Consider the following 19472-nt stretch of genomic DNA (forward strand, 5'->3'; position numbering starts at 1 on the left):
TGAAAGATGTCTTTAAAAAAATCTGGTAATTAAATTATGAATTGCCGTATTCCTTACAATTTAAGATGTACTTTTTGAACCATTTTTTGCTTTTCACAAATAGCCTGTGTCTTAAATTTGAGTACAGTAGTGATGCGTGTATTAAAATCAGCAACAAAAGATGTGAATGCCTGAGTACACAAACAGCAGTATGACAGACTGCCGAGAAAAGACAAATAAAGATGTCATTGCCTGAATACACAAGTAACAACGTGATTTACTGTCAAAAAAAGACAAACCAAGATGTAGCTGCACAATCTCGACTCATCCATAACACACAAGCAGCCATTTCCAAAAGAAGCATCATTAGCTTCCTGAGGAATTCAAAGAGAAGCTTTTACAATTTCAATGTTTCTGACAAATAGTACTAGCTTGGACAGATTGGAAATGCTGATCAGACCCTGTGGCAAAGTAATTTGCAGTGTACAGGTGTAGAAGTGATGCAGTGTGTAACAGATGACAGACAACAAAGTTCACTGTCCAAACAATTCTTTATTCATTCCCGTTTGTAATCCAGATCATTGCGACAGTAAATAATAATCCCAGGTAATACACAGCAAAGTGTATTGCACTGTTTTAAACTACAGGTTACAGTCCCAAAATAATAAACACAGGATAAACGCACACAAAGACACAAACACAATCACAAGTCCAGAGTGAGTGCTAACATGCAAGTGGTGAAATACAATTTATTAGTGCACAGTGGTGAAGTGTTGTCCGGGTTGGTGACGGCCTTAAGCGACAGCTCCCGGTACGTGTTAGCTGTCTAATAAAAACAAATTAGTACAATTAGAAACGACAAAACAAACAAACACTAAACACTCACGGTTACCTTTTATTTTCCTTCAGGGGTTCTCGCTCAACCATAACAAAGGAACAGATCGCTTAGCCACGTCCCCTTTTATACTGTCAGTCACGCCCCCTTGGTTAGCGTGTGCAACCGTTTTTCCTCCAATCCGCGATTGCCACATTGTTTCCCATCTGGGGCAATGACTTGGTGTACCATGACTTCATCCCCTTTCTAGATGGCCGACTTCCACCTTTCCCTGGAATGACTTGCCAGACCATCCAGTCTGGGGCACACTGTTCCCTTTACACAGTGCCTTCACATGTCAGGAGGAAGATTTATAACCAAGATTCGTTCTTTCTCTGTCACATATTCCACCATTCAGAGTGGAGCTGAAGGAATACTCGCCTAAATCTACTTTTCCCATTACACCCCCCTCCCGGGAAAAACAATCTGCATTTTGGTGGTCTTTCCCTACATGGTGAATCATATAATACATGAAGGGCTGCAATGCCAGATACCATCGAGTTATCCGGGCATTGCTGTCCTTCATTGTGCTTAACCATTTGAGTGGGGCGTGGTCTGTGACCAGATTATATCGATAATATCGTAAAGTGTGAGTAGCCCATTTAATGGCCAAAGACTCCTTTTTGACTACTGAATAGTTGCGCTCCCAGGGGAGCATCTTTTTACTGAGGTACATGATGGGGTGTTCTACTCTGTCTACCTTTTGGGACAAGACCACCCCCAGGTCATTTCCTGTAATAAATCCCAAATATTGAGTTTCTACTTTGGCAAATGCTGGGCTACCCTTGAAACTGAAGGACGGCTGTGATCCTAGCCAGATGCTCTCACCAGGTGGAGCTGTAGATAACCACATCATCAATATACGCTACTGCATACTCACGATGTGGATGTAAGACCTGGTTCATCAGTCTCTGAAAGGCAGCAGGCGCACCACGAAGCCCAAACAGCATGGTTATAAAATGGAACAGACCATTAGGAGTAGAAAATGCAGTTTTCTCACTAGAGCTGTGGGTTAATGATAACTGCCAGTATCCCTTCATCAGGTCTGTCGAGAAGTGCGTCGACCAGAGGCATGGGGCAGGCATCGAACTTGGCAATAGCGTTTACCTTGTGGAAATTAATGCAGAAGTGGTTGGTGCCTTCCTTTTTGGAGACTATCACAATCGGACTGCACCACTCGGTCCTGGAAGTTTCAGTCACCCCAAGTTTGAGCATCGCCCATATCTCTTTGCTAATGCCACCTTGTTGACTTTCTGGGATCCGGTAAGGTCTCTCTCGAACTGTGACACCTGGAGGAGTGATAATAGCATATTCAACAAGGTTAGTTCTATGGGGTAAGAAAAACATAATTGAACTCAATGAACTTACACAGCTCTCTTTGCTGATCTGGAAGTAACTATTCCCCCATTGGAATGTCTCTGGTGCTAGACAGGATCCTATATCATCCTCTACTTTGCCTAGGGCTATAAATAAGGCCTCCCTTGCCTGTCAGGGCTTCAATAAATTAACACGATAATTTTACGCTCATTTTGGCGATTGGGCTGCTTAATGTCCAAATCACCTCATATGGCCCCTGTCATTTAGCACACAGTTTCGCTTCCAATGTGGGGAGGAGCATCAGCACTTTGTCTCCTAGCCAAAAGATTAGAATACGTGCATTTTTACTGTACTTTTGCTCTTGCTGATGCAGAGGCAATTTTAGGTTGTCCTGGGCCAATCGACCAACCAAATTCAAGCGATCTCCGAGTAGGAGCACATGCTTCACTGTATTTTTGGGGATGCCACGAGGCTGTCGAGCGTACAAGAGTTCGAAGGGAGAGAACCCTGTCAAACTTTATGGCACCTCTCTCACCGCAAAAAAGGAGGTAGGGAAGAAGCGTTGCCCAATGTTTTTGTTCTTGAATCACAAAATGTCTCAGCATTTGCTTTAACTCTTTGCAGTCCATTTATTCAGCGCTTGTCAGATGCGTCAGGTACAATTTATTTTCACATGTGCTGTTTATTTCACAAACGCTGTTTAAAATGGTTTTTTCAGAGGTTTAAAAGGCATTGAATCGCAGTACTGTATCTACAGCCATGCCCCTCCCCTTGTTCGCTGTATTTCTTACATACTTCTTTATAGATGTGCATACTGATAAATCACTTGTTTTATTAACAAAATAATGCAATCCAAGTCATTATTTTATTAATATAACATCTCAAATAGCTCTGCAAATGTCTGTGATATTCTCTGAGCGCTGCATGTAGAAGCAGCTACCTCCTTTGTTATGTCTGTGTTATCTTTGTAATGCATGGGGCTATGAAATAGGCCCTTTTTTCCTTAAGACTGCCTGAGTAACGCCAGTGCTCAAAAAACTCTCCCTTGATCCGACTGTCTTATTTAACTTCCGTCCCATATCCAATCTTCCTTTTCTCTCCAAAAAAGGGTTTCTATTGAAAGGGTTGTAGCCAGTCAGCTGATGAAAGATCTCACAGATAAATCTGCTTGAATCTCTGCAGTCTGGTTTCTGGCCGCATTACAGTACCGAAACTGTTGTGCTCTGGATTGTAAATGATCTTCTGCTTAATGCTGAAGCTCTGCATTTGTCCTCCTTGATCTAATTGCTGCTTTTGTTGCCATAGATCACAACATTCTTCTTGACCTCCTTCAGAAGTATGTTGGGATCTCTGGAACTTGTCTCTCCTGGCTGTCCTTTTACCTATCCGGAAGCATGCAGTCTGTCTTCTATGATGGAAGCACTGCTGACGCAAACCTGGTCACTTGCGGTGTCCCTCAAGGGTCTGTTCTTGGGACTCTTCTCTTTAACATCTACATGCTTCCCTTGAGTCACCTCATCTGCCAACACAGCCTCATGTTTCACTCCTATGCTGATGACATCCAGCTCTACCTAACACTAGACCCTGAATGTCCCTCTGCCATGGGTCAGCTCTCAACTTGCATCCAAGACATCGAGGCCTGGATGTCTGCCAATGTTCTTCAGCTCAACACCAACAAATCTGAACTTCTTCTAGTAGGATCAAAAACTCAACTCAAGAATCTCAATATTTCTTCCTTGAACTTTAGAAACTGTCTGCTGGTGCCTTCCTCCACTGTACGAAGCCTTGGTGTACTTCTGGATAGTAACCTTGCCCAGCTGCACTGGCTACTTGTAAAGTTCAAAATTACTTTCAAAATTCTCCTGCTTGCCTACAAGGCCCTTGTGACAGTGATCGAATGATGCTTGGTGTTAGATCTCCTTCCCGACCTGTGAGGGCACTAGAAAGAAGGAACAGAGTAACCTTAAACAAATGGCAAAACAATTTATTCCGAAGGGTAGGTGGAAGTCAGCCATTTAGGAAAGGGGCGGAGCTACGGCACCCAAGCTCACTGACCCGGACAGTAAACGGCATGGCATCTGAGGATTGGAGGAGCGGATGCACTTGTTAACCTAGGGGTCATGGGCGAGAGTATAAATAGGGGGGGCGTGGCTTTGTGATCTGTTCCTTTGCATATGGTTAAGCCAAATAACCAAGAAGGAGCCCGTCTTGTTTATACGAAAAACCATGAGTGTTCTGCTTGTCTGTGTATTAACACTGTTTGTCTTGTGTGTCGTTTCTCACCAAGAATATTGAGCACGATCCGGAGCTGCAGCCGCAGGCCAGTGTAAAACCCGGATATCACCACTCACCGTTTACACTACAGGAACTGTCTTTTGCACCACGCGCACTAAAATCACGCACTGTTGGAATTGTGTCTGTGTTTTGTGTTTTGTGTGGGTGAAAGGACTGGACTTTGGGTTACGGGTCAAACCCGTGGGATTATAATCAGAAGTGATACACGCCGCTGTACCACTTCCAACATTATTATTATTTGCAAGTTTGCTATAAGGCTCTGGACATTTAATTAATTTAATAAACACCCTTGCACCTGTACATCATCGTCTGTGTCATTTATCCACTCTGCACTGCACTCACCTGCACGTATTCACCACTTTGCCACAGCCCTTCATCACACAGGTCCAGAGTATCTCTCCAACCTGCTGAACCGCTATGTCCCTGCAAGCAAGTTGCGGTCCCCTGACTCTGGCCTGCTGGTTATAGCCAAGCAAAAATGCACCACACTCTGAGAGCGCTCTTTTAGCGTTATGGCCCAGGTTCTCTGGAACTCTCTCCCAGCTTTAGTGCTTGCAGCTCCCAGTCGCTTGCTTCAAATCATCTCTCAAGACCTACTTGTTCTCTCTTAATTTCAGTGCTCTTTAAGCCTGATATCTGTTATTAGCTGTTTAAATTCTTATTTCAGGTTTTTTCACTCCATCTTATTCGTATGATTCTGTATGACACACGTATCCACAATATTTAGAATTCACATCCTAGCCCTGTATTTAATGTATTATACCTGTATTTTATGTATTTGCATTGTTTTTACTGCTTGTATTTAATGTATTATGCATTGTTCCTCACTATCTTGTAAAGCACTTTGTGATGGTGGTCCATTGTTAAAGGAGCTATATGAAATAGATTTATTTATTTATTGATTGATTGAAAGAAATAGGAGGGGCAGAGGGAGCTAAGGTTCCAGTCCAGGGCACACTGTTCTCTTTACACATCGCCCTCACAGGTCGCGAGGGCGATTTATAACCAAGATTAATTCTTTCTCTGTCACAGACCCCTGTATTTTTTGACATGCCGAGTAATCCCACATCTCATAAATTGGGAGAAAAACAGGTGTGAGTAATCACGAATGGAAATGAGAAGCAGCACATAACCGTAATGCTCTATGTGATAGCAGATGGCTGCAAACTGCCTCCATATGCATAATTGAGGTTGTATCTTTGTAAATGTGTATTTATTAGATTAGACTTATTTAATTTTTTCCTCAAATTGAGGGAGGAAAATTTGGGCTGCATCTTAAATTTCGAAGGAATACAGTACTTTAAAAGCCTACTACACAAAAAATAAACTATTTTATTGTTTAAATTCACATTTGTATGCCTTGTGCTAGTTCGGGAGAACATTTGAAGGAGCTCTGCAAATTTTGGACGGGATGAGAGGTGCTGCCAGCCAAGTTTTCTCTTCAATACACCTCAAACCAGTTCTTCAAATTTGCCACCTGCTTTGAAATTCTGAAGATGCTGCATAGATATTCAAGCTACGACATCTTCAGAGATTAGCTGTCTGATGGTATTAAAGTTAACAGATTTGGATTTGGCCTTTAAAAGCTTATGTGGTCAGTAGTATTCTCAAATGATGCATGGCTGCAGATTCAACAATACATTACTATAATTTCAGTCATAACTGTTGTGTGCAGTGAAATACAATTTTCCCCTTAAATACAGTGTACGAAACTGATGGAAATTTGGCAGTGCATGCACTATATACTTTGTAATTTTACATTGTTGGTGGAAATATTACACATTTAACATGCAGAACCTTATTGCATTTGCCTTCTATGTTCCTGGCAAGAAATACAAGAGAAAAAAACATATTTTTGATTTATATTTATTGCCAATTTTCATATGACTCAAACTCTTAAATGGTTACACTACTGTCTATCTTAAACACATTGCTTTAAGTGCACATTTCATAAGCAGGCTCCCACCAGTACCCAGATAAATACAGGACTGTATAAAGCATATAACTGGCCTTGGCATGTTTATGAAGCTGTAAACAAAAAATAAGCTAAACACTACAACAATGATTGCCAACCTCTTATCCATATTCCATACCCTCTTAATCCTGGGGATCCCATGCCTGCTGGTTTTAATTCCAACGGAGCTCTCAATTACCTACCTATACCCTGAACCGAACTGATAATTTGGTACGCTTATATTTCATATTTCATATTTGATGCTTGGACATTTTAATATTCGATGCTTGTATTTAATCAGTGCTTGCACATTTTAATATTAGATGCTTATATTTGCTATTTGATGCTTGCACAGTCTTTCTTTAATTTGTGTTACTTTCACCTCTCATAGATCAGAGTACATACATAATTTTATGCAGCAATGCTGATAAAACAGAATTCCTAGCCTTGGTCCTACCAGGTGGCCTACATATGCACATGATGTTAATAGAGAGAGAGCAGCTTAATTTGTCAATTTTGAATAATAAACATGTTGTTTTTGTAGGATTGTCTAAACTAACAATCCCACAATCTCGCGCAGTGTGAAACCATGTACCTGGGTTATACCGGGGTGGGTCACAGCAACCCAACATAGGTAGTTCCTCATGCCAAGTTATCAGTGAGAACTGCCAGAGACTCTCTATACAGCAAGGATATTTTACATGTTTTCAAGGTATTGGTGTTGCAAAAGTGAAATGTGAAAAAAATGTCAGTACCGGTCATACAGTAGGAGAAATAAGTCTCCAAAGGAAGGTAAAAATTTCCTCCTTTGTTTTTTTGCAGATTTTTGCATGCACTTTTATCCACGCATATGTATATTACAGGACAGCCGAGTTTAATGACAATTAACATGGAAATATACTAGGGAACACATTTATTTTGACATATATATCATTTATATTAAATCAGTTATTTTTGTTTTAAAATGGAACATTTGCCTGCAAAACATATATTTTTTATAATATAAATATAAAAAAGGTCTAGCATGTGTAGGAGAATTTTATTCTATAACCTCCAGTTTGCAAGCGTGTTGTGTTACTGTCAGTGCTACACAATTAGTTGAGAAAACAAGCAGTATTTTGAAAGATGAAGTCAGCCGGCTGAGAATTCTCGAGACTTTTTTTTTTTTTTACATTTTGGAAATTGTTTTGGAGATTTTATTTAGAGTCATCTCATCATTCTGAGATTCTGATTTTGATCTCTGAAGAATTTTGGTTTCCTTTCAGCGTAATGCTCACTGTGGTCCCTGTTGGCACAAGGAAGTACAGTTTCCTCTCGATACTGGTTGAAGAGAGTAACACTATTTGTGGCCCCCACTGGACAAAAAGAAACGTTAATTTCTGAGAATTAGCTATGCTGAAGGAAAGCTTATATATTTGGTAAAAGTAAAACATAAATAAATACATTAATACATATTGAATTAAATGAAAACATAAATCAATACATACACATGTATTTCTTTCTTTATCTATCTTGATATTTATTTTTAACTATCAGATAGAAACACTGCCATTTAATACTGTATGAAATGAAAATAAATACTTAACAGTTTTTGTTCAATTGTATATTAGTGAAGATTTGTGTACATAAAGGTTGTTATGCTTTCACATATTTTTTATTTCAAATTAAAAATAGATATTGTAACAACCTGGACAATTGCTTTGTTGTAGGACTTCTTGTCTGTTCAGTTTGTCTGGTCTGTCTTTCATGTTACATGTATTGTAAAGGGAACGGATCATGCCGTTGCTTAGCATGGGATGGGGGAGTGAGTGAATGAGTGGGGAGAATGTGTGTTGCTGTTTTCAGTGGTTGCAGAGCATGGATGTGACTGGCTGATGAGCCGGACAGCAGCGGGATACGATGGGAGGTTATATAAGGGGGCGCATGAGACTTGGAACTGGAGACAGTCCAGTGCTGAACTTGAATGAGAAACTGTGGGTGAGATTTTGTGAGCTGTGACCGGAGAGAAGATGCAGTGAAAGTGCCAAGACTAAAACGTAGGGTTATTTGACGGTGATGTGAATTCCGGCCCCTGACAGGAATTCTCTGTAGTTTCAAATAAAACAAACATTTTGAGAATTCAACACCATCTCCCTGAGTACTACTGCCTAAACATGAAAACATTACAAAATGAACGAATCAAGCTTATTATGATAGTTTACAAAATCATATGAAAGCTTTCAATACTATCAGGATAATACATATATTTACAAAATCTTTTTTCTCATTACTGTAACTTTACTACTTGCAAATGTTGCAAAATGGAAGTACAAACTTTGTGGCGTGAAAGCTAGGGTGTCTTCATTGCAAGCTGCATGGGAAGAATGTCTTGGGTTCAATTCCCACACAGGGTTTATATTGCTAATTTTACATGTGTTTTATTTATGTGTAATAAATACATTTTTTACGTGAAAAAATGCAGCTAATATGAATGACACTTTCATTGAACATACAGTGGTTTGCAGAAGTATTCACCCCTCTACAAAGTTTTCACATTTTTTTGGCACCTGAGCGTACTCCATGATGCTTTCAAATTAGACTTTACATGCAGAATCTGCACAAACCACTCCACATTGATAAAGTTAAAAAATGCATATAGAATATAAATAAGTAAGATTTACTGTGAAAAACAGATTTATCTCAGTTGCATAAGTATTCAACCATTTTGCTACTGCAGCCCTAAATCAGCTCAGGAACAAAATATTTGTTTGAAACATCACAAAGCCTGTGTGTACCCAAAGTGATTTTACTTGTAGATAATTTCCCTCAGGTATATAAAGACTTTCAAGCTGCAACTCACATAGTGATCCAACAAAGCAACCATGAAGACCAAGGAGCTTTCGAAACAAGTCAGGGATAAAGTGATAAAGGAGCACAGAGCAGGAGAAGGGTACAAGAACATTTCAAAGGTGCTGATTATCCCTCTCAGCACAGTGAAGTCCATCATTAAGAAGTGGAAGATGCATCATACCACCCAGACACTACCCAGATCAGGTCGCCCTCCCAAACTGAGCAGCCGGACAAGCAGGAAACTGGTTCGGGATGTCACTCTGAAGCCAACAATGACCTTGAGAGATTTGCAAAGTTCTGTGTCTGAGATGGGAGTCAGTGTTCACACATCAACAATAAGCCAGTCCCTAGACAAAGTTGGCCTGTATGGCCAGGTGGCAAGAAAGAAGCCATTACTCAAAAAACCTCATCTTAAAGCATATATGGAGTTTGTGAAAAAGCATGTAGATGATACTGCAGACATGTGGAAAAGGGTTTTGTGGTCAGATTGAACTTGAACTTTTCGGTCTAAATTTCAAGCGTTACATCTGGCTCAAGCCCAACACTGCACATCTCCCAGTCAGCACCATCCCAACTGTCAAGCATGGTGGTGTATGGAGATGCTTTCCTTCAGCAGGGACTGGGAAGCTTGTCAGAATAGAAGGGAGAATGGATGATGCAAAGTACAGGAAAAAATGTTTGAATCAGCCAGTTTGAGAGCTGGTCTGTTTTGGAGATAGTGAGAGTCTGGGATAAGAGAGAGATCGCAGGAGCAAAGGTAGGCTGCAACAACAATGGGGAATAGCTTGAGGAGGGCTGTGGATTTATGCTGTGGGGGGAGAAACTGGATTTCCAGAGAACAAGCACTGGAGAACCATTGATTAAGGAAAAGGCCTCAGAAGATGTATTAATGTGGAGATAGCCATCCAGTAAGTGTAGTAGGAAGGGGTCATGATCAATGTTTCGTAGAATCCAGCAGAGGGCTTCAGAGAGGGAATTGTAGACCTTAGGGCTGCTGCAGCAGTTGAAAACAATCTGGGTTGCAGCATAGAATTGCCCCCACCAGGAGGTACTAAAGAGATGGGGGAGGGAAGGATGTATGGGCATGACTTTCAATGCATTGGAAATGTCTGCTTTGGCTAATCATGATCCCCTTACATATGTTTTAATGGAGTGGACAGTATCAAAAATGACGATATAGTGGACAGAAAACTGATCTGAGGAAAGAAGGGAATTGATACTGCTCATGGAAGAACTGCAGGTGGCAGAGAGCTTCTTGCTTGAAATTTTACTAGTGGAGATGCTGATAGGGTTGATTCGGAATTGAGTGAAAGGGGAGTTGGGAAGCGGCCCTCCATGAAGCCCTTGGAAATATCAGAAGAGATAAGAAGGATGATGGAATGTATTTCAGTCCAGTAGAAAATTAATCAGAACGTGCAGAAATAAGGTAGGAAACTAAATTACGATCATGATGGTTTTGTTGAGCCTCAGACAAGACACGGATAATGGGAGCAGAAGATATGAAGATGATCGATTGTCATTTAGAGGAAAGCAGGCAGATAATATGGGAATGGTCGTCACTGCAGAAACTGCATACATGAAGGAAACATTATTATTTGGCTGAGCGGATGGAAGAATTGAAATCATTACACAGTTGTTTGCCACCAGAGAATTTAATGGGTCTTTGTAAATGGGAGAGAATGAATCTAAACTGTAAATCTACCTCCTGACCAGGAAGGGCACTAAGGTTGGTGGTATGCCGTCACAGGGATGGGTCAACTCAATGGTATGATGGAACAGGAGGTCGGCCATCTTGGTGAAAGGGCATACCTTTAAGACTGCTGAACAGCTCTATTGTGATCAGCTGTGTTGCGTCCGCCGATTGGATAGAGTGTAGCACCGTATTGATCACAGGGATGCATTTAGCAGTACAAAGGGGACGCAGCTACATGAGTATGGCCCCTTACCCTGATACAGTAAAGTCATACATGTTGATTTGTATTTTGTGTGCATACTGAGATGGATTTGAAAGCTGAAGCTTTGGAGCTACCACTACCACCCGGAACACCTGCACTATCACATCACCACAGCCTGAGACAGCACCATGGAGCACAGGCCACTTGCACCTTGTGACAACTGTCAAGCATGGTGGTGCAGTATCATATTATGGGGATGCTTCTCTTCAGCAGGGACTGGGAAGCTTGCCAGGATAGAGGGGAGAATGGATGGTGCAAAGTACAGGAGAATCCTTGAGGAAAACGAAGACTCTGAAAGTGGGGAGGAAATTCACATTTCAGCAGGACAATGACATAAAGCACAAAGCTAAAGCCGCACTGGAGTGGTTGAACAAGAAGAGAATTAATGTTCGCGAGTGGCCCAGCCCTGACTTGAATCCAATAGAAAATTTATGGCAAGACTTGACGATTGCAATCCATCGACGAACGCCAACAAGATTATCAGAACTGGAGTAATTTTCCCGTGAAGAATGGGCAAAAATGTCTTCATCCTACAGTGCAAAGCTAGTAGAGACCTATCCAAAAAGACTTGCTGAAATGGTGCTTCTACCAAGTACTGACTTAAGGGGCTAAATAGTTATGCAACCAATACATTTCATTTTGTACATTTTCTTTGCAAGTTTTTATGACATTTAACCTCCTCATATAACATTGTTCAGTTTAACCACTACAGCTTTGAATAAAAAAAGTTTGTTTAAGAAACTGTGCATACATTATTTGTAATTCAACAAAATGTGACATTATTGGTAGGCGGTGAATACTTCTGCAAACCACTGTACATACTTTGGCACACATAACTTTAACACACATATATATATATATATATATATATATATATATATATATATATATATATATATATATATATATATATATATATATATATAGAGAGAGAGAGAGAGAGAGAGAGAGAGAGAGAGAGAGAGAGAGAGAGAGAGACCCCTCCTAAAGTCCATCTTCCACTGCCTCAAAGTGGCAGGAGGTTGACAACGGGTTCTCAAAGTGAAGTACAGCGGGGTCCCCTGACTCTGGCAGGTTCAGCCATGCTATGAAAGCATGAATAACATACTCGGTCAAAGTGGAAGGGGCACTGTGGCAATGTGTTGGCTTTGTTCTACCGGAAGACTTGAAACATGCTATCAAACATAAAAAGACAGGAATGGCACCCGGAGAAGACGGCACAATGATTGACAATGAGGCGAAGAATTGACAAAACTACTGTTGTGTATTTTTACAGATTGTATTAATCAAAAGAAAGTGCCAAATGACTGGAACGCATCAGTGATAATTTACATGAGAAAGGAGATAAAGAAGACCTCAAGAGCTACAGACTAGCTTACTTCCTATAATCTACAAAACGTTTACCAAGATACTCACTGACAGACTTCAAGATAAATTTGACTCTGCCCAATCAAATAAGCAAGCAGGATTCAGGAGTAGATTTAGCACAATGGATCATCTTCAAGTTTTATGGCAAGTGATTCAAACCAGCAACGAGTACGAACTACCACTTTGCTTGGGATTCATTGACTATGAAAAAGCCCAACTCTGTTTACACAAGATTTGTATTAAGCTCTCTGAAAAAACAAGGAATTGAGAAAATGTACAGAGACTTGATCAGCACCATTTACAAGAATGCAACATCCACTGTAAGACCAAATCAAGATTAAAAAAAGTTTTAAGAGTTTTAAGAGTTTGTCAAGGAGATACAATTTCCCCAAAACTCTTCACGGCCATCCTAGAAGACATTTTCAAAACACTGGATTGGGGAAATAAGGGACTGAAGATCAATGGGAGCCTACTTGAATCACCTACAATTTGCTGACGACATCCTCATATTTATAACATTCCCAGAAGTATTACAAACAATAATACAAGAACTACACGAGGCTAGCATCAAGCAGGTTTGAAAATGAACCTGAAGACTTAAATCATGTTCAATAAATATACCACTCTACTGGCAATTGAAGTCAATGGGATCAAGCTTAAAGGCAGGGTATCTGCAAGGTTTTATGTTAAAATGTAAGACTTTTTAAGACGTTTTTTAATCCCACTTGGAATGCAATTTAAGACCAATTTTGCAATAAAAATAAAAACAAAAAAGTGAAAAAAAACTGTATTCCAACCAAATATAATAATCTGATATTTTGTTAGAAATGGACTGAAGGTCCTAGAGACAGCTATGAAGAAGTGGAGTTTTGCCATGATGAGTTGCTCTTGATGAGCTGCTTCGATAGTGTCAAATGAAGCTGTTCCAGGGTTTGGGAGCTTTTTTGTCTTCACCGCATCCATATACTTGACAATTGATGATCATACCTCTACAGCCCTCTCTAACACAGGCAGGTTCTCAATCCAGTGGTGAACACAGAATGGTAAGGGAAATACAGATGACTTGATTAGAGTGCAGAAGTCTTCTCTCCTTGCTGGCAAGTTGTGGAAGATCGTGTGCAGGGCCCTCAGAACTTTCATCATCTGCCACATGGTAAAACCACTTTTGAAAGCATTATGAAGGGTGTGGAGGGGGAGAAAAACCGTGAAAGAAATCTAAAAGAGAACAAAAAATATATAATATAATAACAAAAAAAAGTAGTGGTACCAGGGAAACCTTGGGCAGACCCCATACATATAGTGACAGTAGGCTGAGGAAACAGCAATTGTAGGACAGAGACCCGGGCAGTGCAGGTAGCGACGGTCGGGGTAACCCTGCCAAGTGCAGCACCTTTATTTTGTAGTTACTGTGTTCTATTTTCCTTTTTTCTTTTGCCTTTTGTTTTTGATTAATCTTTTGAGCACCTGCGAACTGTTTACCAATTTTTGTATTCCTGTGGTCCTGTCTACCATCGCTGGTAGGCAAGCCACAGACAACATTGCCCTCTGCAGGCTAAAAGAAAGAAAAACATCACTAAATAAAACTGGGCACCTGTATGGTGTTTCAAGTACATCCTTCTGTCATCCATGTATCGGTGAATTACCCAGTACCCTTCCACAATGGGCTTCACTTGTGTCATGATGAAAATAAAGTCTATAAAACAAAAAGGAAACTGTGCAAGAGTTGTAATGTCTACAATTGTGGTGAAACCTTCTACTATAAGGACCACCTTTAGGACAAAATATTGATTGTATCACAATGTGAATGTGTATAGAGATTGTCTGACGGTCTGTATGTCATACTTACATTTGTACATACATTGAGAGAACCATTTGTCCGATTGTGATGAAACTTGCTAATGACCTTTACCACAAGCTATTGAAAATATCAGAATCTGGTGGTATATAGAGACTTCTACTTATCTGTCTGAAAGTCAAACATTTTTACATGTGCGTACAGTTTATATGGTATGTCATGGAGATCAAATTTTTATGTTACTCTTGACAGCTCTGATTGATCTGTGCCAGGTTATACATGTAAATGATGTGCTTGTGTAATTATCCTTTTGCATTACATCAATAGCTAATATATTTCACTTCATCAAAATCATTGCTGTGTCATGACTTTTTTCAATAGGGTGGCTATAACTCCTGAAAATATACCTTTTCAATTAACAGTAACAGTATGCATATGTAGATGACACCCCCTTCACTGGAGTGGGGGGCAGCTCTATTGACTACACCACCCTCTGGAAGTTCGCATAGGGCAGAGGGCCCCTATAAACACTATATAAATCTAAACACCAAAGTTGAGTTCCCCAAATTGCAGTTCCCTTCAATTAAACGAAATGACAATAATGCAAGAGTATATGTGAAATAAACAAAAACGTATCTACAAAAGAATCCACACACATGGGGCTTCCATGGGCGCCCATAGACATAAAACAAAGCCAATACTTTTGGTTGCTTCAGTAAAATATAGAATTTCCAGGACTGTTCACCCTAAACAAGAGAGAGAAGGTGTTACTGCAGTCTGCTGCAAAATGCACAAAGATCCGGGCAGAAGAAAGAGAAAACAGGTAGAGCAAAATCCAGGAACAATGCCACCTCCTCCAGTCCACAGCACAGGCAGAACTACTGAACAACGCTCGCTCCTCCAGCCCACAGCACAGACAGAACTAGTGAACAATACCACCTCCTCCAGTCCACAGCACAGGCAGAACTACTGAACAACGCTCGCTCCTCCAGCCCACAGCACAGGCAGAACTAGTGAACAATGCCACCTCCTCCAGCCCACTTGTAGTCCACTACAAAAAAAATAAGGATTTTAGTGATTAAAGTCAACTCATTTGGTCCCCAGAACAATATATACACACACACACACACACATATATATATATATATATATATATATATATATATATATATATATATATATATATATATATATATATATATATATATATATATACACAGTATATATACACATACAGTGGCTCTCAAAAGTATTAAACCCATTGTGGGAGATTCTGAGACCAAAATAAAGCTTTTTGGCCTCAACTTTAAGTGCTATGCTTGGCACAAGCCTAACACCGCACATCATCCTGAGAACATCATCCCTACCGTGAAACATGGTGGTGGCAGCATCATGCTATGGGGATGCTTCTCTCCGTCAGGGCCTGGAAAGCTGATGAAGATGGAGGGCAAAATGGATGCAGCAAAGTACAGAGAAATCCTGGAGGAAAACCTGCTGAAGTCTGCAAGAGACCTGGGACTTGAGAGAAGATTCATCTTACAGCAGGACAATGACCCCAAACATACAGCCAAAGCCACGCTGGAGTGGCTTAAAAACAAAAAGGTCAATGTCCTGGAGTGGTCCAGTCAAAGCCCGGACCGCAATCCAATTGAGAATATGTGGAAAGAGTTGAAAATTGTTCTTCAAAAGGTCCCCATCCAACTTGACAGAGCTTGAGCAATTTTTCAAAGAAGAATGGGCAAAAATTGCAGTGTCCAGATGTGCAAAGCTGGTAGAGACTTATCCAAATAGACTCATGGCTGTAATTGCTGCCAAAGGTGCCTTTACCAAATATTGACTCAATTGGGGTGAATACTTATGCAATCAATTATTTTCTGTTTTGTATTTATAATGAATTTGTATTGATCAGTGGCAAAAACTCCTAATTAAATCCATTTTGATTCCATGTTATAACACAATAAAATGTGGAAAAGTCTAAGAGGGGGTGAATACTTTTGAGAGCCACTATGAACAATTAAAATACCAATACAATAAAAAAGAAACCGTAACAAAAACAATGATTGGTGCAAAACTCCTAGGAAGAGTCCATCACACAAAGCTATACACACACACTTTATTGGCTCCTGCTCTATCCCACCCCCACAAGCAGCAGTGAACTCTCTCTGCATCCTCTTTGAAAGGAGTGGAATGCTACCTGTATATGCTGCCAGTAATTAACTGGCATTGGTCTCATCTGAGCTTCACCTGATTAATTAATTCTCTTTACCAGGTTGACCCATTTACAATACTACACTACATTTGTATTTAGATGTGATATCAAGATGGCCAATTTAAACAAGACACAACTGGGACAAACTTGTTTCACTGTTTCACTAAGTGTAGAAGTACTTGCTCACTTACTAGTTTCCAAGAGCTGCAAAGTTTGATTAATAAATGCAAGTACAGTTTTGTCAAGTCATCTCGTGCAACAGAATACTTGCAACACTTTCGTAAAAACCTCATCCTCCAATAACTGACATAGCATTTCCCCCATTCCAGGTTTTCAAATTAGGCTGATTAGCCACAGTGTATAGGTAACAAGTGTGTATTATAATAGTAAAACCAGAAATGGTCAAAATCCTATGCAATGATCTTATTTTCATCCCTGTATGTTGTCACAGTACATGGTGTGTTTAAAGTATTGCTATCTAAGAAATGTGATCAGGTCAGACGACTTGTTGATCTTAAAAGCATCAGCATGCATAAACGATGAAATTTCATCAAAGGTTGTGTCAAACTTTTTCTTTTTACAGTTAATTTCTTGAAGGTTTATTGTACAAATTGACAGCAGAAAAATAAACAAAATGCATTTTGAACTACCACTCTCCATTCATCATGTTAAGCATATTTGAACTTGGCATCTTTGTCAAACATTCAAAGGCTGCCTTGTTTGAAAATGAACATGAAGCCTGCTGGTCCCTAGAGCAATTAGGGTGTGAGATATGACCTTGTGAAAAAACACATCCAATTATATGGCAAAATATAAATTGCAGTATTACACCTAAATATTTCAAACTAGTAAAATATTAGAAAAGTTATAAAACGTACTGCAGCTTTTAAATATAGGAATATATGATTTCAGCCCTCTGTCATTGTCAATGCTTCTTTTCCCCCCTCAGACGGGTGCAAGGCTTGCGTTTGTCAGTGCTTCAGCTGCACACACCTGGGGCTGCAATGGGAGCGAGACAGGAGGATTTCAATCAAGCAAAGGACCAATTAGACATACAAAATGATCCTGGGAATCAAGCCAAACTGCAGATCTACACACTTTTTAAACAGGTGATGGCTTTGTATCTATGATGAGGTTTCTGTTTCAGGCATCGGTAAACTATGTTTTCTATGATACACTGTCTCCACAGCAGAGAAATCAAGAAGTATCTGAACTAGGAGAACTGTTTGTTTGATTGTTATGACTCACTAAGGCCTATCTTTAGAACAAGTTACTGAGTTGTCTAACCGTTTGCCTGTATTTCACACATATTTATCCATATATCTAGAATCTGTTATTCTCTCTGCTGCAGATTAAATGCCCTGTGAAGGGAATGTACTGTAGTTGAGTCACATGTTTCCATTTATCTGGACAACCGCTTATCAAACTGTCATGAAACATTATGTAGCATAACTTCTACAGAGTATCAGATTCTGGATATAGGCCTATATACCTATCTGTCGGTCTGTTACCCTTGAACAACAAAAAATTGTCATAGCTAGATATAGATGGAGATAAGATTGATAGACAGATAATTAGATAGACACAGTGGCTCTCAAAAGTATTCACCCCCCTTGGACTTTTCCACATTTTATTGTGTTACAACATGGAATCAAAATGGATTTAATTAGGAGTTTTTGCCACTGATCAACACAAAAAAGTCCATAATGTCAAAGTGAAAAATAAAATCTACAAATTGTTCTAATTTAATTACAAATATAAAACAGAAAATAATTGATTGCTTAAGCATTCACCCCCTTTGCTATGACACACCTAAATAAGCTCTGGTGCAACCAATTGTCTTTAGAAGTCACATAATTGGTTGAATGGAGTCCAACTGTGTGCAATTAAGGTGCTTCACATGATTTCAGGTTAAATACACCCATCTCTGGGTGGTCCCATAGTTGGTTAGTACATTTCCTAACAAAAACTACATCATGAAGACGAAGGATCATTCAAAGCAAATCTGGAATAAGGTTCTTCAAAAGCAGCAATCAGGGGTAGGATATAAGAACATTTCCAAGGCACTGAATATCCCCCGGAGCACAGTAAAGTCCATTATTAAGAAATGAAGAGAATATGGCACAACTGTGAATCTGTCTAGAACAGGCCGTCCTCAAAAACTGAGTATCCAGGAGAGAATGACACTAGTCAGGGAGGCCACCAAGAGGCCTATGGCAACTCTATATAAAGGAGTTACAGTCTTCTACTGCTGAGCTGGGAGACACTGTGCATACAGCAACAATAGCCTGGGTGCTTCACAAAACTGGCCTTTATAGGAGAGTGGCAAAAAGAAAGCCATTGTTGAAAAAAAAACTCAAATCAAATCTTGGCTAGAGTTTGCCAGAAGACATGTGGGAGGCTGGGAGACCAAGTGGAAGAAGATTCTATGGTCTGATGAGACCAAAATAGAGCTTTTTGGCCTCAACGCTAAGCGCTATGTTTGGCACAAGCCTATAACACCGCACCTCATTCTGAGAACACCATCCCTACCGTGAAGCATGGTGGTGACAGCATCATGCTATGGGGATTCTTCAATAAGTCAATCCAATTGAGAATATGTGGAAAGGGTTGAAAATTGCTGTTCACCAAAGGTCCCTACCCAACTTGATGGAGCTTGAGCAATTTTGCAAAGAAGAATGGGCAAAAATTGCGGTATCCAGATGTGCAAAGCTGGTAGAGACTTATCAAAATAGACTCATGGCTGTAATTGCTGCCAAAGGTGCCTTTACCAAATATTGACTCAATGGGGTGAATACTTATGCAATCAATTATTTTCTGTTTTGTACTTGTAATTAATTTAGAACAATTTGTAGATTTTATTTTTCACTTTGACGTTATGGACTTTTTTATGTTGA

The 19472-nt window shown here is 39.9% G+C and overlaps 1 long non-coding RNA gene across 1 annotated transcript in view; it reads right to left on the minus strand.

The window, feature by feature from the left end:
- Positions 1-768: 768 nt before the first annotated feature.
- The window catches only part of LOC121313837, a 45953-nt gene continuing 27249 nt past the window's right edge, over positions 769-19472 (minus strand). Inside the window, exons 2-3 of the long non-coding RNA XR_005950048.1 lie at positions 1734-2142; positions 769-805 (exon numbers count right to left, since the gene is read on the minus strand). This is a non-coding gene — a long non-coding RNA (uncharacterized LOC121313837). The remainder of the gene's footprint in view (positions 806-1733; positions 2143-19472) is intronic.

The sequence above is a fragment of the Polyodon spathula genome, chromosome 4 (genome assembly GCF_017654505.1).
Source record: "Polyodon spathula isolate WHYD16114869_AA chromosome 4, ASM1765450v1, whole genome shotgun sequence".
Classification (NCBI taxonomy): Eukaryota; Metazoa; Chordata; class Actinopteri; order Acipenseriformes; family Polyodontidae; genus Polyodon; species Polyodon spathula.